The sequence below is a fragment of the Dama dama genome, chromosome 5 (assembly GCF_033118175.1).
Source record: "Dama dama isolate Ldn47 chromosome 5, ASM3311817v1, whole genome shotgun sequence".
NCBI classification, from domain to species: domain Eukaryota; kingdom Metazoa; phylum Chordata; class Mammalia; order Artiodactyla; family Cervidae; genus Dama; species Dama dama.
This window is the reverse complement of record NC_083685.1, coordinates 123881063-123907877: the sequence shown is the minus strand read 5'-3', so window position 1 is coordinate 123907877 and position 26815 is coordinate 123881063.

Below are 26815 nucleotides of genomic sequence, written 5' to 3'. Positions count from 1 at the left end.
TCAGCTGATCAGCAGGGACACAAGGACCCAGCCTCTCTGTCTCCCTGCTCTGCCTTCCCCAGGGTGTTGGCCAGGGCCCCAGGCTGGCTCCCCTCAGGGCTGCCAGATGGCTGAGCCAGCTCCAGACGTTGAATTCAGAGAACATCGTCCAAAGGAGGAAAAGCGCTGTGAAGGTCTTTCCTAGAAGGTCTTCCGCAGACTTTCTCTCAGCACTCATTGGTCAGAATGGAGTCACATGGTCATTCCTGAACCAATCACTGGCCGTGAAACTATTATTGTTCCTGTTTAGTCTCTGAGTTGTGCCTGCCTCTTTTGCAGTCCCATGTACTGTAGCCCACCAGGCTCCTCCATCCATGGGATTTCCCAGGCAAGAATACTGGAGTGGGTTGCCATTTCCTTTTCCAGGGGATCTTCCCTTTCCCAGGGATCGAACCTGCATTTCCTGGATTGGCAGGTGGATTCTTTACCACTGAGCCTTGAGTCAAATTGACCCCTGCTTCTCAAAGTATGGACCCTAGACCAGCGACATCAGTTTCATCAGAGAACTTACCAGAAATGAAGATTCTTGGACTCCAACCCAGAACCACTGAATCAGAAACTCTGGGGGTGGGCCTCAGCAAAGTGCATTTTAAAAACTATTTGTTATTAGCTCGTATAACTACTATGGTTTAATCACTGCTCAACAGAAGATGACCTTAACAATATCTAATGTAATGTCCTAAGGAAACAAATTTTCCAAGTAAAGATGTCTACAATTTTACAAAATGAAAAACCCTTGCTTTTACAGTAAAAACATTCTATCTAGGTTAAATGCTATTAGGTTTTTTTCCCCCCCCAAACTTCTTGCTGACAGCCTCTCTGGGTGGTTCTAATGCCCAGAGAAATTTGAGAGCCCTGTTTCAGATTCACTATTGAGGATGTCACATCTATTATCTACTGCTGTGAAACAAAGCACCCCAAAACTTAGGGGCTTAAAACAAGACTCTTATTTGCTCCTAACTCTCTGAGTCAACAATTCAGGCTGGGCACCACTGGACAGATATTTTACAATCTCCCTCATGGTAGGATGGTCAGATCTGGCAAATAAAAATACATGATGCACTGTTAAATGTTAATTTCAAAGAAGCCACAAATAATTTTTCAGAATATGTCCCAAGCAATCATTTACGCAACACAAAGCATTCACTGTTTATATAAAACCCAAATATAACGGAATCCTGTATTTTATCTGGCAACCTAGCCTAGTTCTACTTACATGGCTGCAATCATCTGGTGACTCTGAGGCTGGACAGCCTGCTGGCCTTTGTGTACTCTTGTTGAGAGGTTGGCCCTGGCTGTCAGGTGACATCTCCCTCCTTGGGGCATCCCACCCTCAAGGAGACTAGTCTGGGCTTTCTCACAAGGTTCAGGGATTTTCATGTCCACTGACTCAATGGACTTGTTTGAGCAAACTCCAGCAGATAGTGAAGGACATGGAAGCCTGGTATGCTGCAGGCCATGGGGTCACAAAGTCAGCAACTGAACAACGAACAACAGCGAGGGGTTTTCCAAAAGGGCACCAGTGGAAGCCACAAGGTCTCTTAAGGTCTAGGCTTGGAAATTATATGATGTCTGAGTGAAGGATTAATATTAACCAAAGGGAGGTGTGGCCTCTGCCCTCAGCTACTGGAAGATGATGTATAGGCTGCTGCCATGTTTTGCCTGATGGGTCTTAGACCCTAGAATTTAAAACAATGTGATTTATGAAGGGGTCTTGGGACATGCCACATCAGTTGCAACTTCTAAAGAAACAAAACGGAAGATCAGCCGTGTAGCAGTAGGTGATTGAACCCCAGTAAAAACTCTGGACACTATGGTGGCGTGAGCTTCCCTGGTTGGCAAGATTCGAGTACTGTCACATATTGTAACTGGGAGATGGTAACACTGTCCACAGGGAGGATGATGGGAAGCTTCGTGTTTGAACCCCGGTCTGCCCTTCACCTTGCCCTTTGGTTCTAATTTGCATCCACCCGCTGAAATACTACTGTAATAGTAAATACAGCACCTTCTTGAGCTCTGTGAGTCTTTCCAAGTGAATTGTCCAACCTGAAGGTGGTTGTGGGGAACCCCAAATTCACAACCAGCTGGTGTGAAGTGAGTGTGATCCTAGCACCCAGTACTTGTAGCTGGTATCTGAATTGAGGACAGTCTTTTGAAGCATGGTCCCCTCAAAGTGCCTGGTTTGCCAAAACTCATCACATGCCATGGGGCTTCCCAGACAGTGCAGCAGTAAAGAACCTACCTGCCGATGCAGGAGACACAAGTTCAATCTCTGGGGCAGGAAGATTACCCTGGAGTAGGAAATTGCAATGTGCTCCAGTATTCTTGTCCGTGGGAGATTCCACGGACAGAGGAGCCTGGCAGGCTGTGGTCTGTGGGGTCACAAAGAGTCAGACGTGACTGAGCACACAGCACCCTTCACGTGCCACCTCTGCCACATTCTGTCGGCCAAAGCAAATCTCAAGGCCAGACCAAGTCTAGGGGATGTAGAATAGAACAGTCACACCTCAGTGCCCGAGGGAATGTTTTCTCAGCACACTCAGTTAAGACACTCACAGCCTCTCCTGGATACAAATGCAGGTGGGGCTGAGGATGGGCCTGGAGCCCATCTGACGGACACTTCCAGGCCCTGTGCTCCAGTCCCTACTTCAGGCAGACTAAACCCAACACCAGAATCCCCATCCTTTCCCAGCCTGTCACACACTGATGACCTTCCTATACAATTAAAACCCATGTGGATGGAGAACAGCAGAAATAGACCAGTGTCTGCCCACCACCACTGAACTTCAGAGCCAAGTTTGCTTGTTGAAGGGTGTTTTAGATTGCTAAAACCTAAAATGAGATTTAGGGCTCCGTTGGTGGTTCAGTGGTTAAGAATCTGCCTAGCAATGCAAGGGACACTGGTTCTATTCCTGGTCTGGGAGGATCCCACGTGTTGCTGGCTGACTGAGCCCACACACCACAACATCACCTAGAGTCCATGCTCAGCAACGAGAGAAGCCACCTCAATGAGAAGCCCTCGCACCGCAATGAGAGAAAACACATGCAAAGCAATGAAGACCCAGCACCACCAAAAATAAATGTTTAAAAATAAGTAAACTAAAATGAGATTTATTGCATTCCATGCAGCTTCCCCAGTGGCTCAGACAGAGAAGAATATCCCTGAAATGCAGGAGACCTGGATTCGATCCCTGGGTCGGGAAGATCTCCTGGAGGAGGAAATGGCAACCCACTCCAGTATTCTTGCCTGTAGAATCCCATGGACAGAGGAGCCTGGTGGGCTACAGTTCATGGGGTTGCAAAGAGTTGGACATGGTTGAGCTACTAACACACACATGTAGTTTGAAGTCCATGCAGCAAAGGAGACCAACACAATTTTTAATGCCTTTTAAAATAAAATTTAAAAATGGGGTAGGGGTCACATGCACAAAGTTCTAGAAAGAAGTCTGTTTTATCTTCAAGGCTGTAGTTCCTTTCCTTCAAATGATAAAGGCTTATTTGCATTACTCAATTATTTTTCTAAGCAATTATTCTAATTTTATTTCTAATTTCCAATCAAAGTATAATTTACATACATTGAAATGATCATATCTGAAGTACACAATCGGAGGATTTTTGAAAAATATGTATCCCAATGCATCCCACACTCCTATCAAAATTTAGAACACTTCTGTCACCCCAGAAAGTTCCCTCCTGTCCTTCCTCAGTCAACCCCTACCCTCCTACTCACACCCCAAAGACTAACACTATTCTGATTTCTGTCACATAGATTAGTTTTGCCTATTCTAGAATGTTACCGAAGTGGAATCACAGAGAATGGACTCTTTTGTGTCTGGTTTCTGTAACTCAGCATAAAGCTAGATAATTATATTTAAGCAACTTTAATTTTCCATGCAGTCTGTGTGCTGGAGAAGGTTTCTAGATTTGGAATCTTTGTGTTGAAATTCAAAATAGCTTTTGTTGAGCCAAACACATCTTCCCTGCCTCATCCTCCAAGATTCCAAGACCCCGTTTCATACTGAAAATTTCAGAAGCACTTTTGAACTTTAGCACTCAGGCCTCAACCTTGGAGCGAGGGATGAGAACAACGGACCCTGGAGACACCCAGGATGGGACACACTGCTGCAAGGGGGCCAGAGATCAGGCAATTTGGTCTGGAAAACAGAAATGGAAAGAACACACGAAGGGTGAATGCATCAATTTCCTGGTGCAGCTGTAACCAATTGCCACAAATTTAGCCGCTTACAACAACACAAATTAATTAGCTCACAGGGTAGAAGTCCAGTTGGTCTGCTGGTTTCTTGGCTCTAGGTTTTACAAGGGCAAAATCAAGGTGTCGGCCAGGCTGGGCTGTAATCAGCAAGTGCTGAGAAGATTCTGTCTCCAAGGTCATTCGGGTAATTGCCAAGTTCAGTTCTGTGAAGTTGTAGGACCCAGGTTCCCCCTTGCTTGCTGGCTGTCAGCTGGGGCCAGTCTTTGCTCCCAAATGATGCTGACATTCTGTCTCATGCCTTCCATGGGCTCCTACTACCAAGGGAAGGTGGAGGGACCACCACACTCCATATCTCTCTGCTTCCTCTTCTGACTTCAGCTGGAAAAACGTCTCCACTTTTAAAGGTTCATGAGATTAGACCTCCCCATCCCTTGCCAAGCATCCCAAATAATCTCCCTATTTTAAGATTTCTCACTTTAATTATACCTGCAAAGTCTCTTTTGCCATGTCCAAAGTTTGGAAACCCCCAAGACCTTCTTCAGTGTTGATAATTCACTAGAAAGACTCATAGAATGCAGGGGAAAAACTCTATTATTCTCATACTTATGGTTTATTGCAGAGAAAAGACACAGATTAAAATCAGCGGTGGGAAGAGTTACCCAAGGCAGCGCCCACGGAGACCAGGCATAAGTTTCCAGGTGTTCTCTTTCAGGGGAGTCGTGTGACCAGCTCCTGATTCTCCTGGCAACAATGTGCAAAAACACGGATGAAATATTCCCAACCAGGGATGCTCCCCAGCGCCTTGGTGCCCAGAGTCTTCAATGGGTTTCAGTCATGAAGACATATGGTTGACTTTAGTCTGAAACCCCTCCTAAAGTCAAGCGGATACCACATGGCCCAAGCTCTCCAAACCCTCCCCCACCACCACCAAATCACATCATTAGCAAGGACTACCTGGCTGGCCAAGGAGCCCAGGTAAATGAAACACTCTGACAGGGCAGGACTTTTCAAGGGCTCAGAGCTGACCTCTCTGGAACCTCTCTCTGGGCAAGATTAACCCCTTACTGCACACCATGAAACTAGCACATTCACAGATTCCAGGAGACGGAGAACATCTTTGGGGACCAATGCTTCCCCAGTTTCTCCGCTGGGAAAGAATTTGCCTGCAATGCAGGAGACCCGGGTTCAATCCCTGGATGGGGAAGATTCCCCTGGAGAAGGAAATGGCTACCCACTCCAGTATTCTTGCCTGGAGAATCCCATGGACAGAGGAGCCTAGGGAGCAACAGTCCATGAGGTCCGCAAAAGAGTCCTACACGACTCAGCAACTAAATAACAGCAACATCAATGCACACAAAATGCTTAGTTCATCACACACCCTCCACAGATGTTAGCTATCACTGTTGTATTTATTTTTTAAGAACTAAAAACATCTTCATTAAATTTCCCTGGTGCCTTTTCATCACTGTCAACACCAGGTCCAAAGAGCCCATGAAGCATCTTGCAGGATGGCTGTAATTTCAGGGAGACAGAATGTGGCCAGACTCACTGACAAATGATGATCCTCCAGAGAGGTTCCCAAAGATCTGGAGGAACTAACAGATCCGGAAGGATCCTGTGTGATGTATGTGATGTGAATAAAGAATACAGTGCTCAAAGTCAGCGGGAGACCTTCACTTACTGATACTTTTTCTCTCTGTTTACGGACAGCGAACACTCTGCATAGAGGGACTCATGGGAAGGACACACAGGCCCCTGCCCAACCCGTAAGCATCCCCCACTTCCCTCCAGAGAACCAAACAAATATTCCCACAAGCCTGGTGAAGGTGCTCCAGTCTGCACTCTCCCCTCATTCACCAAACCAGCAGCAGAAGGACCTGAAGGCTGGCAAACACCACTCTCTGGAGTTTCTCCCCTGCCAGTGGCCCTTGAACCTTCTCACACGTGGCCTCTTAGATCTTCCGCCCCACCTCAATCCTTTCTCAATAGACTCCAGGCAAGGCTCCCACTGTGAGCCTGGCCCTGAGACTGATGTCCACTTTGGGGCTTGTTCCCTTGGTTTTCCCTTGCAGGCCCCTCCTCCAGGACACAACTCCTGTATCACCCTTGACCATCACAGATAATGGCAGAAAGAGGCTCCACCCAACAGGAACCTGGCATGTGGGGTGGCTCCTGATGGTCGGCAAGGAGTTTAGGTATATCTGTGCGGATGCCCTGAGCGACCCATAGGAAGGGGTCACCCTGGGAAGATGTCTAAAACAAGGCTGGGTGGACCGTGATGCCATTCAAAGCTGGGCTTCCATGTCCAGACTGTCCATGCAGGTGGAAGAGTCAAGTTTGGTTTGGTTTTGTCTTTTTTTCCCCATCCCACCTTTCTGAGGTCACCCTATACCATTAAGAACAAGGATGACAGAGTTGGTGTTGCTGACAGTGGCATGTGCTCTGGGCTGGACTGAGTGCCTGGCACCGTCTCATGTAAGCAGACGAGGTAGATACCGTCCAGACCCCAGTTCCCCGGTGAGGAGAGGTTTGGTGAGCTGGCTGGGTCACCAGCTAACAGGTTTCTCCCAACCTCTGCTCTGCTCAGATGTCCCCCCCATCTTCCTGGGTCTCCCTGGCCTGACACGCAGGTGGGCCCCATCTGACCATCAACCTCTGGTCCTGGAAGCCCCTTAGGAAGGTCTGGGGCTCTGGAAGGCAGCCTTCTTCAAAACTGAGAGGCCAGACGGACTCCCCAAGGGACATCCTTCCAAGTAGGAGGCTTCTGTGGGTCCAACCATGGGGCTCCCAGCCTACACTCCCCACGAGTTGGGCCTTTGGTCCCCCTTCCTGGGTCCCTCACCAACACAGGTGACTCAAGCTCCCTCCTTCCTGGGCTCCTCTGGGTTCTGTCCTCCCTTCCACCCCTTCTCGGTTAGACTGGGTCCAAACTCGGTCTTTACTGCCATCTAGTGGCTTCCCAGACCCGGTGACATGAAAGTCACTCAGTTGTGTCTGACTCTTTGTGATCCCATGGACTGACTATACAGTCCATGGAATTCTCCAGGCCAGAATACTGGGGTGGGTAGCCTTTCCCTTCTCCAGGGGATCTTCCAAACCCAGGGATCAAATCCAGGTCTCCCACATTGCAGGTGGATTCTTTACCAGCTGAGCCACACCTGGTAGCCAGGAGTATTCCAGAATGGTTGTTCAGTTGCTCAGACGTGTCCAACTCTTGTGACCCCATGGACTGCAGCACACCAGGCTCCCCTGCCTTTCACCTCTCCTGGAGTTTGCTCAAACTGATATCCATTGAGTGGGTGATACCATCCAACCATCTCATCCTCTGTCGTCCCCTTTTCATCTCGCCCTCAATCTTTCCCTGCATCAGGGTCTTTTCCAGTGAGTCAGCACGTCACATCAGTGGCCAAAGTATTGGAGCTTGAGCTTCAGCATCAGTCTTTCCAATGACTATTCAGGATTGATTTCCTTTAGGGTTGACTGATTTAAGCTCTTTGCTGTCCAAGGGACTCTCAAGAGTCTTCTCCACCACCACAGTTTGAAAGCATCACTTCTTCAGTGCTCAGTCTTCTTTATGGTCCAACTCTCTTGGACGGCAAGGAGGTCAAACCAGTTAGTACCAAAGGAAATCAACCCTGAATACTCATTGGAAAGAATGATGCTGAAGCTCCAATACTTTGGCCACCTGATACAAAGACCCTTCTCATTGGAAAAGACCCTGGTGCTGGGAAAGATCAAAGGCAACAGGAGAAGGAGGCCACAGAGGAAGAGATAGTTGGAAGGCATCACCGATTCAATAGACTTGAGTCTGAGCAAATTCCGGGAGATAGTGAAGGATAGGGAAGCCTGGCATGCTGCAGTCCACGGGGTCACAAAGAGTTGGACATGACTGAACAACAACAACAACAATCTACCTTAATCAAGTATATCTTCATCTCGGGAGTTCCCTGGTGGTACAGTGGCTAGGACTTGACGTTTTCACTGCTGTGACCCGGGTTCGATCCCTTGTTAGGGAGCTGACATCCTATAAGCTGTACGGCACAGCTAAAATGAAAACAAATTTTTAAAGTTTATCTTCATTTTAACTTGATTACATCTGACATGACTATTTCCTAGTAAGGTCACATTCACAGGTACCAAGAGTTAGGACATGAATGCGGGGGGAAGACACATTTGAGCCCCCAGTAACCCTCAGAGATGTAGTACTCGTTATCCAGGTTCCCTCTTTACCTTGGAGTGGAGAACAGGTCTCCACTCATGTCCTCCACTCCAGCCCTCACCTAAGCCCCACGCTGTCCGCTGTGCCTGACACACAGTGAGGCCAAACAAATTGAAATGTCGGCACTTGGAGCAGAGAAATGTTTACTGCGGGGGCTGGCTCAGCTAGTGCTCAGAAAGCCCTAACTCCCCCTGGCTTTCAGGGAAGAGGTTTTATAGGCAAAATCTGGGAGGTGGGTGGCAGGTCCATGACCCTCCTCTGATTGGTTGGTGGAGAGGAAAGATGGTGATGCTCCAGGAATCAACATCATCAGCCTTCCAGCTCCAACCAGTCTGGGGTCCACACATTTATGCTCAGCCTGAAGTTGCTGTCCTCCACCTGGGAGGGGGGCTCAACTCCTGTCAAAGAACTTGGAGTATATTGTGAAGGACCCTGCTTTACTGCTGCATTATTTTTTCTTGGCTGCTCCTGCTTTATTTCTGTATCCACTCCCTTCCCCAATTAGTAACTGCTTGAATCTGCCCTTTGAACCCAGGGAAGGTTGAGGAAGCTGAAGCCTTTTTCATACAAACAAGAAACGGGGGATACAGAAAGGTTTTGTGACCAGGATGACCCCGCACCCAGGAGGACCCCTCAAGGTCGGGCTTGGTTTCCCTCCCCCCTTTTCCTCGATTCTACCCAATCTTTAGGGGAACGAGTGTTGGAATCATAAACTCAGCAGAAGAATGGGGTTTTAGGGGGACTCCTTTTTGCTTTGGCCTCTCCACTCAGTTTTCTGGCTCCCACCTCAAAACAGTGGTCACGTCTGGCCTTGTTCACTCCGGAAATCACTTCCCACAAGTGGCTCCATCCTTTCCCATCTTTAAAAGGCTACAGAGGTACTTCCCTGGTAGTCCAGTGGTTAAGACTCCACAGTTCCACTGCAAGGGGCACGGGTTCAATCTCTGGTTGGGGAACTAACATCCCACATACCACACAGTAAGGCCAAAAAAAAGAGGCTACAGAGTTGTCCCTGCCCCATGAAGGGTCCCCAGTTCAGTCACCCCTCCCCCCTCGTCCCTGCTCCTGGCAGGTGCAGATGGTCAAGCACCAGCTGCATCGAGCCTGTTCTAGCATCCAGCCCCTTAGCCTATTTCTCGTGGTCAGAAGGGGCTCAGAAGATGTTCTCAGTACCCGACTGGTCCCAGCAGGCCTCTAAAGGACAAGTGTCCAGAAAACTGTCCTTGGTGAAAAAAGCACATCCTAGAAAGTCAGGCTTCCTGGGTCAGGTGGTCCAACTCCTAGAATGCTAAGGAAATGTTTTACCCACGTGGGCCCAAGAGCCTTGGGGAAGATGACAGCCTGAAGGTCAGGGATGTGCCATCCAGGCAAGGACGCTTGAGACCTGCAGCAGCTCTGAGGGGGTCACAGCAGGACCTGATGGTCCACAGGAGGGGCTGCTGAAAGAGTAGGACTGGACCTCAGTGTCTTCCTGGACTGGTGGTCCCAGGCGTGAGTCAGGTGGGTGAGGGCGAACAAGGAGAGGCCTGAGAAACAGGACTGAATAAAGCTGATGCCATCCCCTAAACCAGGTCCGTGCTCAGCCACATGGCGAAACTGAAGCAGCCTCCTGCACCCTCTGGACCACGAAGGGGCTTTTCCTACGATGTCTGAGCTCCTTGTGTCTGCTGTAAGAAAGGTTTATTCTTGTCCAGTTCTGGAGGTCAGAAGTCTGAAATCAAGGTGTCAGCAGCATTGGCTCCTTCTGAGCCTGGTGGGAGAATGTGTTTCAGGCTCCTCTCCTTTACTCTTTGTTTTGTTTTTAAAGGCATGCTCTTGACTTTTTTTTTTTTTTTTCATTATTTGTACTTGTTTATTTATTTATGGCTGCCCTGGGTGTTCCTTGCTGCACTCTAGACTTTCTCTAGCTCCAGCAAGCGGGGGCTCCTGCTTGTTGCTGTGCTTGGAGCACAGGCTCTGGAGCGCTGGCTCAGTAGTTGTGGGGCACAAGCTTCCTTGCTCCACCGCACGTGGAGTCTTCCCGGACCAGGGATTGAACCCGTGTTCCCTGCATTGGCAGGTAGATTCTTATCCACTGCACCACCAGGGAAGTCTGCTCCTTGGCTTTTGGACTGCCATCTTTCCTCTGTGTGTGTCTCTGTGACCAAATTCCCCCTTTTATAAGGACACCAGTCATATTAAATTAGGGCCCACCCTAATGGCCTCATCTTAACTGATTATCCACCTGCAATGCAGGAGACCCTGGTTTGATTCCTGGGTCGGGAAGATCCCCTGCAGAAGCGATAGCCTACCCACTCCAGTATTCTTGGGCTTCCCTGGTGGCTTGGCTGGTAAAGAATCCGCCTGCAATGTGGGAGACCTGGGTTCAATCCCTGGGTTGCGAAGATCCCCTGGAGAAGGGAAAGGCTACCCACTCCAGTGTTCTGGACTGGAGAATTCCATGGACTGTAGAGTCCATGGGGTCGCAAAGAGTCGGACACGACTGAGCGATTTTCACTTCACTTTAACTAATTGTATCTGCAACGACCCTACTTCCAAATTATGTGCTGAGGCCATGGGGGTTAGAATGTCAACATGTGAATCTGGAGGGGACACAAGTCAACCCATAACCACAAGTGACACGTTTTCTCTGACCAAAGCCAGCCAAGAAGGCTGCCTGTTAAGCTGAGCACTGCACTGTCTGGGAGGGGATGGGCATGCGCCCTCACGGGGCAGTCACACAGGCTCTAATGAAATGCTGTTGAAAAGTGCCCGATCTGTGGAATGTTCCAGGCAGATTAAATATACAGTATCCAAGAAGCCAAGTGGCTTGGAAAAATGCATTTACGGCTTTAACAAAAGGTGGAGCAGTTGGACAAGCAAGCAAGACAGTGCTAATTGGCAGGCTCCTCTTGTTTTCTCCCTACAGTTGCCTGGCTGATTTGTTTAAAAAAAAAAAAAAAAAGAAAGTGTTGAAGGCTTGAAATTAAACACTTTAAACAATGGGCTAATGTTCTCAGAGACCAGCTTTTGTTCCACCTACTGGGTTCTTTTCAATCAGCTGAAAACACCGTCTTCCCGCGGGCAGGGGCACCAGAGATAAGAGGAAGGCACCGCCTTAAATGCTTCCAGAGCAATTTTCTCTCCTATCTTATCACCACCTTCAAGATGCCTTATTTTCATCTGAAGTGTGGCTCCAATTTGGGCAAGAAACAAGTCTTTTCATCTCTCCCATTCCTCATTTTTTCCCCCCTCTTTCTTCTAAGAGAAGCTTAGGGGAAGATTTTTCTTCCACTCACCACGCTTTCGGAATCCCATAAAACATGCTGGCGGCTGGTGTGTTTTGGACTGATAACCCCCCCCTCCCATCCCACCACGTGACCCCAGCACAAGCTGTCATGGAGCCAGCGTGCGGACCTGGTGGGGGACCAATGAGGTTTGGCAGGAAGCAGGGGGGAGGCGAGTGAGGGGGCTGGGCAAGGAGCTGAGGGTCCCAAGTGTCCTTTGCCCACTGACATTCCCGCCAGCCCACTTCCTCTTCAGGTACCGTGGGCCCCCTCATCTCCAAGGCTGCATTCATGTTTCACCCCCCATCACCAACATAACTGCCAGGCCAGCCTGACCCCTCTGCTTAGAAAGCTCCTCTTTCAAAAAAAAAAAAAAAGAAAGCTCCTCTTCCTTGGAACCCTTGAAGCACAGAATGAAGGAGATTTCCAGAACAATTTGATGGGTGTTGCTGGGAGGTCATTCTAAGTCAGTCAGCCTCAGGATGGTCTGAGCCGCAAGGACCTCGGAGAACTGCCCAAGGCAAAGGGATGGAGGAGGCAAAGGGGCCCACCTGGGGCCAGTCCTACTGCCTCGGGTCTGCAGAGGCCATCTCCAGCAGATGGAGAGAGATCGCACATCTGGGGAGCATGGAAACACTCTGCTCCCTGCAGCCCTGACTGACAGATGGTGTGTGGCAGGGTCAGAAGAACAAATGGGTGACGTGTCCCCAGACTCAGGCTGTCACTGGGCCACAGCGCTGCAAGATTATGGAGAATTGAGTTTGCACATGAGCACTGACATCCCCGTGGCAGCTTGAAAAATGAGAACTGCTAGAGAGACAAAAACTGGACTTGGGATTCTTTTATTGAGATTCCTTCCTTCATGCATACTGTCTATCTCTCTCTATCTCCCTTGCCCCCACACACCCATCTGTCCGTTTCTCTCTTTGTCTCTGTCTCTTTCAAGCACTAATCACAAAATAACATGGAAGAAGAGGTGACTTGTGTTCTCATAGCTACAAGGTGACTTCAAGACTTGTGGAAATTGACCCCTCTGGAAATGGACATCTGCTGCTGGTGATGACTCAGAGCCACACGTTACCACTGGGTACCACTGGAGAGCTAAGAAGATGCTCCAGTAAGCCTCCTCCCTCCTTTACAGGTCAGCTTTGCTGGTGTGTTTTTATTTTAGAGTCAGGAGATGGGTCTCACATGGGAATTATATTTCTCCAACCAACTGGTGCCAAGTTGGTTCCTGAAGCCCCCACAGTACTGGCGGCAGTTTCAGACCCCCATGTTTCTTTCCTCTAGTCCCAGGCCAGTTGGAATCTGCAGACAATAAATACCAGCTACAGACATGTGGAACCTAGGAAAGGAGGTACAGGTGTGTGGTTAGGGTTCTACTCCCTTCCAGGCTGGGCATTAAAGAAGTTCTTCACAGCCCAAAGGCACCCACCCCTGCCATTCTCACCACCATCTCCAAACCTAAAAACAACCACTTAGAAGGCCTTTATACTTGATCTTACCCAAAAGGCCGAGAAGCAATCTGGAAAGCCTTTAAACCCTTTTCACCTGGGGAAATGTGTATATCTTTGCCTCCTCAGTCACTGCTTCCCTCTTGTGGAATCAAAAGAAAGTGAGGCAGGGGGAAGGAAAAATTAATAAACATATAACCTCTCCCAGGGAACAAGGCACTGTGCTGCAAGCTTTACAGATGTTCTCAACTAATCCTTAGAACAGCCCCCAAGACAGGAATTGTTTCTAGTGTACAAAGGAGGAAGTAGAAGCTTTTGAGGGAGGGTAATTAACCTGTTCAAGGTCCCTAGGCTAGGCTAGGACTGACACTCCAAAGCTGATCCTCTTGCTTCTGCAACCAGTTATCCCCTAAAGCTGACGAGATCCCGGTTGCAGCAGAGGAAATTCTAGCTGTTGGGACTGTCCTTCTGTGTGATATTTAGCCAAACTGCTACTACGTTAAATTTCTCCATTCTCCGCTTCACCCTCCAACCGCTCTGTTATCTGTAGGGTCCTGCTTCCTGTTCCCACTTCCTAGCTCAAGCAGAGCCACCGAGTTCAGTTCTTACCACCTGCTCTGCTCTTTCTGCTGCTTTCCTTGGAAAACGCCGCCCTCCAGCCGCCTCCACTGACTGTGAGAACGACCTTCCCCTGTGTCGGTGTCCCACCTGCACTCCTGAGCCTCCAGCCACCTGCTCAGTCCTGCACAGGCTCACGGGGGGGCATCACCCACCTGAACGTTACCTGTCAGGTGTGAGACGGAGGTGGGAAGTTGGTCACTGAGGCATTACGTGATTCAGGGAACAACACATTTATTTTATTTTAAATTTTTTTTAAAAAAGAAATGCTTTATTATTTTTATTTTTTTGGTTATACCATGAAGCTAGTGGGATCTAAGTTCCCTGACCTGGGATTGAACCCCAGGCCCTCAGCAATGAGAGTATGGAGCCCTAACCACTGGACTGTCAGGGAAGTCCCCACATATTTGTTTTAAAACCATGCCTCTCATCTCCCTCCTAACACACAAATTAATCCAATTTGGATCAGAGCTATCAATGTAAAAAATGAAAGCATTGAAACACTAGAAGAAAATCCTGGGTGGATATTTTTGTTTTCTTTTTTTTTTTTGTTCTACCACTTTATTGCTACCAACCCATCTCCCTCTACCCTCTGGCACACATGCTCAGTCATGTAACCCCATGGACTGCAGCCCGCCAGACTCCTCTGTCCATGGACTTTTCCAGGCAAGAATACTGGAGTGGGTTGCCATTTTCTTCTCCATTGTTTTCTTAATAAACTTTTTATTTTGTATTGGAGTATAGCCAATTAACAATGTTTTGATAATTTCGGGTAGGGATTCAGCCATGCACACACACATATCCATTCTTCCCCAAACCCCTGGGTATATACTTTTAGATTCTCAAAGTTGAGAAAGCTTTCTAGGTGTGATGGCTATAAATTCAAGTCAACAAATTCTTAAGACATTTAAATAATATAAAGACATATGTTAAGATCTTAAGACATATATTAATACATAAAGAATATGTCTCTATATTAAGACATATGAAGAATATGCCTTTATTTTTTGTGACTTAATTTGCATTTTAAGCAGGCTAGGGGAGACTCAGATCTCCATTAGTTAAGGCTTGTACCTCAAGTTCTAGGTCTTTAAACCATGCTGGTAGAGAAGATAAAGTTCAAACTGGGAAATTTTAAGCAGAAAGGTAGGGAAAAGACCCAGAAAGGAAGCAAACATTTGGTTTCTTTGAGCTCAGAAGCATAAATTCTCTCTTTTAGCTGTATTTCCATGGTTTTATGGGCTTCCCAGGTGGCATTAGTGGTAAAGAACCCGCCTGCCAATATAAGAGATGCGAGAGACTCAGGTTTGATCCCTGGGTCAGGAAGATCCCCTGGAGGAGGGCATGGCTACTCACTCCAGTATTCTTGCCTGGAGAATCCCAAGGACAGAGTAGCCTGGCAGGCTATAGTCCATAGGGTTGCAAAGAGTCAGACACAACTGAATCAACTTAATATTCAGGCACGCATGGTTTTACAAGCCACATGGATCATACATAACCTGAAGTCAAATCTTCAGAGTGGAAAGGGAGCTGAGGTTACACCTAACTCAGGGGGGTTCCAGTGATAAAAGGCGTACACTAGGCCTCAGTGTATCCTTGCAGATAGCCATCCAACAGAGCTCTCCTTTCTTCTTCCTTTGTCAAAAAGGTGAAACTGGCTTGTAACATTTCCCCCGGGGTAGAGGAGCTGGGGTGGAGAGAAAATATGAGGATTGGAATCAGTTGCATAGCTGGTTTATTGAGCATCTCAGACTCGGGGGTATAAACATAAAACGGTTTTATATTTTCTCTAATCAATGCCGTCAGCTGCACTTTGTCAAATTCTGCTTTCCGTCTCCTACTGAGAGCCCAGGCAGATCCCGCTGTTTCCCCATCACTTTCAGTTATTACAAATCCTTCCGGCTTTAAATCACTACCTCACATCGAGCTCAAATCTCTCGAGGGTCCCAGGCTCCTGCCCAACCCAGCCAAGCCTCTGAGACAGGAGTGGAAGGGACTCACTGCCCATCGACTCCGTCTTTGTCTGGTCCATCTGCTCCAGGTAGCTTCTGCTCTCAAGGTGGCCTCCATGGAGACCAACATCCCCCACCCCGACCCGCCGCCGAGTTTCCTAGGGTGCTGTTCAGACTCACTCTGGACATCATCTCCATCCTCTTTTGAAAGGAATGTCTACATGTCTCCTCACGCCCTCCCTCAGTGGTCCGCTCGAGGGCAGCCTGGACAATCCCTGACTCCCGCCTCTCCTCCCATCACTGTCATTGACATGGAACCGCAGGAGTCAATGAGAACCTCTACAGTTCCTTCTACGCCCTGTGAAGACACAGGTCAGGGGGTCCTCTATCCTTTCTTCCTGGGCCATCTCATCACAGTCCCCACTTGCCCAGCCTTCACCAGCTGCTCCAGCCACATTCCTGCCCTCAGAGCGCTCCAGGTGGAAGCAGACACCTGTTTCTATATGTTTTACACACAGAACTCTAGAGGATGCAGACCGAGCTCCCCTGGGCATACCTCCTCTGTGCCCCAGCCTGTCTTGAGAAAGAAGTTGAGAATATTGTAGATTCACAGCAGCCCGGCTGGGAGAAAGCTGCCCACGGCCTCTCTTTGTAGGGACCCCCAATTCAGAGCTGTCCCCTCGGAGCCCCACTTGTTGAAGATTTGCTTGCAAGGGAATCGCTCCCTCTCTTGGTTTGGGTTGAAGCAAAGAGCACTTCTCTCGCCATCTACTAGAATGATAGGACTATAGAGTAAAGCCATAGCGACTGCTTATAATTAATAATGATTAAACATCATAGATTAAATACTTACCATCAAAGCCACCCCTATACATCATTTCATTTCCCCAGAGGGAAATATTTTATTGTTCCCTCCATCTTATGATGAAAAAGTTGAGGCTTAGGGGGAAATCAAACCATGGCCAGTGGGCCAGACCTAGCCCACCACCTGTTTTTCTGTGGCCCACAGCTAGGAAAGGTCTTTACATTTTTAAAGAGTTTAAAAAAAAAAAACCTCAAAAGCGGAATCCACTGTGACAAGAATCATGTGAAATTTAAATTTCAATGTCCTGGGACTTCCCTGGTGGTCCAGTGGCTAAGACTCTGAGCTCCCAATGCAGAGGGCCCAGGTTCGATCCCTGGTCAAGGAACCAGATCCCACATGCCACAACTAAGATTGAAGATTCTGCAAGTCTCGACTAAGACCCAGTGCCGCCAAACAAATAAATAAATTCTATTAGATCCAACATCACTTATTTGTTTATGTACTGTCTGCAGCTGCTCCCATATCATAATGGTGGGGTTGAAGAGTTGCATCAGAGACCAATGGCCTACAAAGTCCAGACTATTTACTCTCTGGTCCTGTAAAGGAAAGTGAGTCACCCCCGCCAATATTTATTTTTCTAACTCCTGAGTCTGCTGGGATTATCTCCAGGCTACAGGATGGCTTTGGCTCGGCTCCACTTGCATCCTCCTGGGACCAGACTCCCTGAGTCTTCTTCTCAGGGAGATGGAGGACATGTAAACCAGACACACCACACCCTAAAGCCCTCAGCTGGACCAGACTCCCACATTCCGTGTACCCTGCTCACTCTAGCAGGATGGGCTGCAAAGCCACATGCCCAAATGGCAACAATTTCTCATTCTGATACTGGGAGGAAGTAAAGAATTAGAAGCAAAGATTTCACCGACCACAGCTGCAGACCCAGGATTTGCAGTCAGGGTTGTCTGACTGCGTGCTCAGCTCTCTGCTACACTGACTTCCATCCTGGGCAAATTATTAGAGGTATCATAAAGGAAAAAAAATGGGAAAACCATGAAGAAAAGTATGCCGAAAGATGTTATTACCGAGTCCAAGTTCATACTGCTTGCCACACGACAGACCAATAAATCGAGAGATGAGTTGTTGGGGCAAAGAATAGTGACTTTATTCGGAAAGCTGTCGGACCAAGAAGATAGTGCACTTGCATCACAAAGAACCATGTTGAGTCAGAATTCAGGCTTCTTTTATACTGAAAGGGGAGAGAGTAAAGTCAAACACGTCTAGTCAGCTCTGGAGGGGAGGTGTGCATTTCTTCCTCCCTGCAGTCATTGACAGGTGGGCCTGGTCAGAATGTTGCCTATGAGCTAAACAAAGGTGCGTGCATGCATGCTAAGTTGCTTCAGCCGTGTCCGACTCTTTGCAACCCCACTCTTTGTAGCCCGCCAGGCTCCTCTGTCCATGGCATCCTCTAGACAAGAATACTGGAGTAGGTTACCATGCCCTCCTCCAGGGGATCTTCCTGACCCAGGGATTGAACCCACATCTCCTGTGTCTCCTGCATTGGCAGGTGGGTTCTTTACCACCAGCACCAGTCGGGAAGCCCCTAAACAAAGGTATTTTACCTTAGAGCTCATTACCCGGGAGGCAGGGTTCCCAAAGATGGGCCATTATGTGTAATTTAAGCTTATAGGCAACATCCCTTTAGTGATGAGCTCAGAATACAAAGATTCTTTCCTATTACAATGTTTCATCATTCTCTACCCAGAAGGGCTCTTCCCGAGCACCACCGGGTACCACCCAGCACATCACCGTGTATGAAGTCACCGGAAGAGACAGCCACTGTAAATAAAGTCAAAACGGCTGCTAAAGACCCTTGGGAAGGCTCCACAAGTGCTCGCAAGAGCAGTATATCCTTCAGGACTACCACTGTCGATAACTGAACACACGCTGACAGGAAGTAGAAAAATTCTGAAGAATGTCATTTCAATTACCCAGCAGGTATTCACAGTGCAAGCTTTTTTCAGAGTCAGAATATAAATAAGTCATGTATGCCTGAAAGCCCTTACAAGTGAGAAGAAGGAGACGGGAGAATAAAACTTTACGATTACCCCTCTACCAGTTTTTTTTTTTTTTTTTTCCTTTTCACCAAAGCAGCAAGCAGCAGACCAACTCCAGAGTCTCCTGGTGGTGAAATCTGAGGCCTCAAGGGAGCCAGGATCCATTAAGTATTTGTTGTGCTGAGTGACAAGGCTGGAAGCAGCATGGGAGAGGATGATGAATAGATGCCCCAGCATCACAGCAACCTCAATGAGCCTCCTGCGGCCCGAAGTTGATTCTCCATATCATAATGGAATCAGACACTTGCCAAGAAATCGACAGGAGGGAGAAAGAGTTTATAAAACATGCGCATGCTACCCGTCCTGCGGTTGCTGTTCTGAAAGAAAGACAGGAGACCAAACATGGTGAAGATTTCGGGGACACCGACATGTTGTAACCCATGGTGAGATGGGGTAGGTTTTCTTTTCAAGTTCCACTGAGAATCAAAGAAGCCGAGAAATGGTGGACATAGATGATCTCTGAATAACTACATCAGAAATACGGTACTTGATGAGACGTCTTCTCAGTTCAAATCCCTACAGTCATTGTCCTGAATGTTGCTCCAGGCCAAAATCAAGTATTTCTGGGCAAGTATCTTTACCTACCTACATAGAGGAATAAAAACTATTTATCAAGAATGCATTTGTACCAGGCACAAGTTGTTTTATAAACTAGATTCCATTTAACCCTACCTTCAAGGTGGGCCTAACTCGGCCCTGAGTACACATGGAGAGACTGAGCCTGGAACAGAAAGGTTCAGTGACTGGCCTGAGGCAGCCCGTGCATCTTAACTTTTGATTCATTGTAAATTGCTGTCATCTGTACACTTCCCCTGAAGAACTCAGCATATGTATCATTCAGTTCAGTTCAGTTCAGTCACCCAGTCGTGTCCGACTCTTACACCCCATGAATCCCAGCAGGCCAGGTCTCCCCGTCCATCACCAACTCCCAGAGTTTACTCAAACTCATGTCCATCGAGTCGGTGATGCCATCCAGCCATCTCATCCTCTGTCGTCCCCTTCTCCTCCTGCCCCCAATCCCTCCCAGCATCAGGGTCTTTTCCAATGAGTCAACTCTTCGCATGAGGTGGTCAAAGTACTGGAGTTTCAGCTTCACCATCAGTCCTACGTATCATTAGCTAGAGCTATTTCTTTATATTTTTTTACTTTTAAAATTTTTTTTAATTTTTTTACTTTTGAGATAAAATTTACACACAATGAAATGCCCAGATCTGAAGTGCACACTCACTATGTCTTGACAAATTTGTACATTGTTTAACCAAACTTCTATCACTATATGGAGTGATTACATCCATATAGTGGTATTACCTCCCCCCAGAAAGTTCCCTTCTGTCTCAATAAATTTCCACTCTCAACTCCCGGAGGTGAAGGAGATGTGATAATGTGCAGATGATGGATTGTATCAGATCCACTGGTCTCAGCAGATACTCCGTCATCTGGAAGCATCTGAACTCAAGAGAGCAGGAGGCTGGCTCATCAGAGGTTCATGGAAGGGATGACCCAGAGGGATAGGATGGGGAGGGAGGTGGGAGGGGAGTTCAGGATGGGGAACACATGTAAATCCATGGCTGATTCATGTCAATGTATGGCAAAAACCACTACAATATTGTAAAGTAATTAGCCTCCAACTAATAAAAATAATTTTTTAAAAAAAGAGGTTCATGGAAGCTACCTGATAAGGAGGAACCTCCCGCAGCACTGCTGTGCTGTCTCCCAGGATTTGGTAGGTGCACCAGACTGATGGCAGATATGTGGTGCTGTGTCCACAAGTGCTAGAACACACTGGCACCACCCAGAGCTGTGAATACAGGAGCAAGAGTCATTGGGGCCATCTTGGAGCTGGTTGTCACACCTGAGTACAACAAGTAACTCCTTGGTACTTCCTAACAACCCAGAAGTACCAGGGAGTTAATGTCAAGAAATCAACTTGGATCCATGGGGGACACGAGCCAGTGAAATAGTGCTTCCTGTCTGTCCTTCCGGGCAGACAGTTCTGAGATGCATTTCACAAGGCTCCTGAGAAGGTCCTGGTCAAACCAGACACCAGTCACCACCAGCAGCGGTAAAACTGATGATGCATCTGGAACTGGTTTTTCCTCCCCACCTGTTCTCCACATCCCTTACTCTTGCCCACTGGGATTACTTCCCAAATAAGTATTACTTCCCAAATAAGCTTGGGAAGATTACTTCCCAAGCCTTTGTCTCTGGCTCTGGTGTGAGTATGTATGTGTTGTGTTGAGTGGGGAGCAGAATTAAGACTAAGACAACTCTGTAGTATTTGTTGTTGCCTGTTTCTTTATTAAGGTACAATTTTATACACTAAAACCCACAGCTCTTAAGTGTCCAGTTTGATGAGTTTCGACAAATACATATACATCCATATAACTGACACCCCCCCAATCACTAGTCTTGCCGGCGCCCGAGAAAACCCCCTTGTATTCTTTTTCAGTCGCGCCCCAGCCCCAGCCCCCAGAAACAACCACTATTCACATATCTATTCCCAGATTCATCTTGTCTGTTTTGAACTTTCTATAGATAGACTAAATAGGCCATCTAGTCATTGTGATGGTGGATGGAAAAGAATAGAAAATTCTTTGTCACTCTCTGACAAGAGGTCGGGTCTATTCCCCTCTCCCTTGAATCTGGCTGACCCCGTGACTTGTACTGACAGTAAGATGCTGTAGAAGCGGTCCTGTGATCTCCACGGCTGTGATTTAAGGAGTGTGCAGCTCCGGCGTTCTCAAACCTGGATGCCCCTTCTGGGGGCTGGTGCTGGCAGAAGTGCGGGCAGCAGCTGGAGAAGGGCCATGAAGGTCTGAAGCAGCGTGCAGGAGGTGTCCAACAGGACATCTAGATACAAGCGATGCCGCTAACACGGTGCTGAAAGGGCGCCGGAAATCCCTAAAAATACGAAAGGTGAAAAGTATAAGTCAAGCAAGCAATTCAAGGAGCCAGGAAAAAAAGACAGCAGAGTAAAGCTTAAGAAAATTAGATGTCTAATGAGATAGATGAAACTGGAGCCCATTATACAGAGTGAAGTAAGCCAGAAAGATAAAGACCATTACAGTATGCTAACACATATATATGGAATTTAGAAAGATGGTAATGATAACCCTATATGCAAAACAGAAAAAGAGACGCAGATGTACTTGGACTCTGTGGGAGAAGGCGAGGGTGGGATGTTTTGAAAGAACAGCATCGAAACATGTATACTATCTATGGTGAAACAGATCACCAGCCCAGGTTGGGTGCATGAGACAAGTGCTCAGGCCTGGTGCACTGGGAAGACCCAGAGGGATGGGGTAGAGAGGGAGGTGGGAGGGGTGATCAGGATGGGGAATACATGTAACTCCATGGCTGATTCATGTCAATGTATGACAAAAACCACTACAATATTGTAAAGTAATTAGCCTCCAACAAATAAAAATAAATGGAAAAAAAAAGAAAGTGAGATAAAAAGAAATAACAAAGGCAAACGCAAAAACTCATGAAATAGAATACAGAGAGCATCAATAAAACAAGTTTTTCTTTGAAAAACTTCAGCCAAGAATAAAGGTAAAAAAACAGTATCAAGAATGGAAAGGGGATCTAACTCCGTGGGGGGAGACATTTAAAAATTATTTACAACTCCTATGGGGACTTCCCTGGGGGTCCAGTGGTTACAACTCTACTCTTCCAATGCAGGGAGGGCAGGTTCAAGCCCTGGTTGGGGAACAAGGATCCCACATACTGCAGGTACTGGCCAAAAGCGGTGAAGAATCTGCTTGCTGATGCAGGAGACACAGCTTCAATTCCTGGGTCAGGAAGATTCCCTGGAGAAGGAAACGGCAACCCACTCCAGTATTCTTGCCTGGGAAATCCCATGGACAGAGGAGCCTTGCGGGCTACAGACCATGGGGTTGCAAAAGAGGTGAATGCAACTTAGTGACTAAACAACAACAACTATAAACAACTTTCTGTGACTACATCTGAGTCTAGTTGGGGAGACGGGGAGGTATAGCCAGGACCAGGCGGTAGACACAGCAGGAGGCCCATGGAGGCTGAGGGAGCAGGAAGGTGCACCCCAGTCCCCCTGAGAGGGGCTAAATTATAATTTTCAAAAGTTGAACACAGCACTTTCCCACATAAAATGGACATGTGTAAGTCATTGTTTCCAGCTCATTAATTAATGAGGGAGCTGATAAGATGTTAAGACCAGCTGAAAGGAAAATCTGAAAAGCAGCCATGTAGACAGGCAATCCGGAACGCTCGACCAAATTTGCTAACAGATGCAGAACGGGTCGATGGGGCAATAAAAGGTAATGTTTGAGGTCGTCTTTTCCAGATCAAAGAAGCCAATCCTATCTGTGTGGGATGAGATCCATTTGCACCGTTGTGGACAAGAACTGTTTCCATTTTCTACAGCCCAATTTCTTCCCCATCTGAGCTGTAGGACAGCCTCTTCAAAAGAAAGACAAAGAAAAAAAAAAACAAAGAAAAAAAAAAAGAAAGACAAAGGTACGGGTAACCCCTGGGGATGGGCTGCACCTGGCCCGCCCAGGGTCTCCTGGCCCATTTGCAAGTCTTGGGCAATTTCTCTAGACAGGGGATTGTCTCGGTCTGTTCACACCTGCAGGACAGAGAGCGCCTCAAACCAGGGCGTTAGAATGACCCATGCAATGTCGAAAGATCAGGATCCCAGGCCATACCCCAGACCCTTCCAAATCTGTATCTCTTGTTAGTGGTGCCTGGAGGCAGAATATTTATTGTTTACTTATTTGGCAGCACCAAGTCTTGGTTACAGCATCAGTTCAGTTCAGTTGCTCAGTCGTGGCCAACTCTTTGTGACCCCATGGACTGCAGCACGCCAGGCCTCCCTGTCCATCATCAACTCCCATAGTATACTCAAACTCATGTCCATCGAGTCAGTGACGCCATCCAACCATCTCATCCTCTGTCGTCCTCTTCTCCTCCCGCCTTCAATCTTTCCCAGTGTCAGGGTCTTTTCCAATGATCAGTTCTTTGAATCAGGTGCTAAAGTATTGGAGTTTCAGCTTTAGCATCAGTCCTTCCAATGAATATTCAGTACTGATTTCCTTTAGGATGGACCGGTTGGATCTCTGCAGTCCAAGGGACTCTCAAGAGTCTTCTCCAACACCACAGTTCAAAAGCATCAATTCTTCGGCACTCAGCTTTTAGTCCAACTTTATAGTTGGACTTTACAGTCCAACTCTCACATCCAAAAATGACTGCTGAAAAAAAACATAGCTTTAGCTAGAAGGACCTCTGTCTAGGGTAGAAATCAGGTCCCTGGCTTTGAGAGCATGGAGTCTTAACCACTGGACCACCAGGGAAGTACAGAGAAGTCTCTTATTTATTTTTTTAAATATTTTATTTATTTACGTTGGCCCCCTTGTGTGGCATGTGGGAATCTTAGCTCCCTCGCCAGGGATCGAACCTGGGTCCCCGGCATTGGCAGCATGGAGTCTTAACCACTGAACCACCAGGGAAGTCTGCATAGGGATCTTTAAAGCTCCAGGTGATTCAGAAGTGCAACCAAAGTTGAGAACCACTGCCCAGAGGACATCCAAGCAGGAGCTACGAGCTAGCAGCTCACCCTCCACTCCCAACCCCTCCTCATCCCCTCCCAGCCTCATCCTCTGCCCTAGCCTGCCCATCCCTCCTCTCCTCTCCCCAGGCCTGGCATTGTGCCTCGGGGGCCAGTCACCCCTACCGCCATGCAGAGGGGGCCGAGGACACCTCCCCTTCCAAAGCCCCCTCTCCTGGAGGTGTCTCAGGAGACGGCCTCTTGAAAGTGTTTTGCTCCTGGACACAGAAGTAACCACAGCATGAAAGCAGCAAATGAGAAGAAATCTATCATCCTTAGGAAATTGGTTCCGGCCGCCCCGCAGAGTCACAGCAATCAGAGGGGCCCTTCAAATGCCCGGCGAAATGAGTAGGGTTTTTTTTTTTTCCCCTGAGGTTGTAATTCACTCTTTTCTTTTTTTTTTTCCATTTACTTTTATTCGTTGGAGGCTAATTACTTTACAATATTGTAGTGGTTTTTGGCATACACTGACATGAATCAGCCATGGATTTACATGTGTTCCCCATCCTGAACCCCCCTCCCGATGAGTAGGTTTAATAGTGATGCACCAGCTGTCTCCAGGAACTTGTAAGCACGAGGTGGGTGGGCTGTGGGGCTGCCTCTACCTCTCTGGCAAGGGCTTAGATCGGGCACTTGGGGGCCTCAGTCCCCAGCGGCTCCTTTCACAAAAAGCAGGATGGAGCTGATCTCCTTTGAGACTCCAGATATGTTTTCAGCCAAGCTTGCGTTCCATCCTGGACAGCAACCTGGGGAGGCTGACTGGGAGGGCGGGGCTGGCCTTGACTGGAACTGGCCAGCTTTCCTGGCAGCCAGAACCCTGAGTGAGCTGACCAGCCAGAGGATGGAAGGGGAGAGCAATGGCTGGTTGGGAGTCCTGCCCCTGGAATGATCTTGAAGACATCCCAGATCCCCGCAGACCGTGGGGGCAGTCAGGCAGTTGGGGATGCCCACTAGCATTTGTCCAGTGACCTCGGGCAAGCCTGAGCCTCTAAAAGAGCAGCACAGTAACACCTAGGCCCTGAGGTCCCGCTGAAGATCAGATGACACCAAAGACAGGAAAGCCAGCCTCCACAGTATGATCTCCCTCCCTCCCTCCCTGGACATCTGAGAATCAGGGCAAAGGCTTGACTCGCCTGCAGGTCTCAGACGTGCCCCTTCCGTGGTGGCAGCCACATGTGACCACTGAGACTCAGAGTGGGGCTGGGGTAAACCTAGACGAGCCATGAGTGTAAAATACACACTGTGTTCTGAAGATCCAGTTTTTTTAAAAAGCAAAATGTCTAATAATTTTTGTATGATTGCATGTTGAAACTATTTTTGGCACGTGCGTGTGCATCCATGCCAAGTAGCTTAAGTTGTGTCCAACTCTTTGCAACCCCATAGACAGAGGAGACACCAGGCTCCTCTGTCCATACCATTCCCCAGGCAAGAATATTGGAGTGGGGTGCCATGCCCTCCTCCAGGGGATCTTCCTGACCCAGGGATTGAACCCAAGTCTCTTATGTCTCCTGCATTGGCAGGCGGGTTCTTTACCACTAGCGCCAACTGGGAAGCCCATTGTTGGCATAATGAGGTTAAATAAACTATTACAAGTAATTTCACGTTTCACTTTTTTAACATGGCTATCATCAATCTAAAATTTTTTGTGTGGCTTGCGTTACCTCCAGTACTGTCAAGGGTCCTCAGGGCCACCATGGGACTCTGCTCTGGCCCCAGCTCCTCAGTATGTCCTGCCAGCTGCCATGGCTGCAGAGCCCCAGGCTGACTCCGTGAAGCCCACACTACACAGTGGACCATAAGGCACCACAACCTATAATCCAACACACCTAGGCGCCTCTGCCCCACCTCGCCCCCCACCATCCCCAAGGCCACCTTCCCTGCATGTGCCAGCAATTCTTCACGAACTGCAGGCCACACTCTGCCCCACCGTCGCCTAGGGAGACTTTGCGAATGGCCCTGGGGACTGAAAGGCCTGTTTTCCAAGAGGTTTCCACTCCTGAGGACTCAGAACTTCCTGGCCCTTGCTCTGCACATCGTGTTAACGCTAGTGGTACCTTCCCAGCCCCACGCCCACTTCTTCTCACAGGGCTGTGCAGAGGCTTTTGCCTTGGTTGGGGTTGTCAGATAAAATACAGAATACCTTGTGAAATCTGAATTCCAAACCAACAATAGAATCTTTTTTAAGTCTTAGTATATCCCATGCAATATAAGATATACTAAAAAAAGAAAAAAAAATTTCATTTATCTGAAATTCAAACTTAACTTGGGCAGCCTGATTTGCTAAACTCAGCAGCCCTGCTTGGAGTAAGTCTCTGGAGTGGGGTTTGGGCGTGTAGTGTTAACAGCGTCCACCCTGGGTTCCGGGTCTGCCTCTGCCAGTTCTGCATCCCTAACCTCAAGGGCTCATTTTTCTCATCTTGGAGATGACAATCAGGGTCCCCGCTTCACATGACTGTCGTGGGGTGAGATGAGATCAGCCACAGGAAACCTGGCCTGTCCCAAGTACTCCCCTGCTGAGAGGAAGAGGAGACAGGGCAGCGGGCCAAGG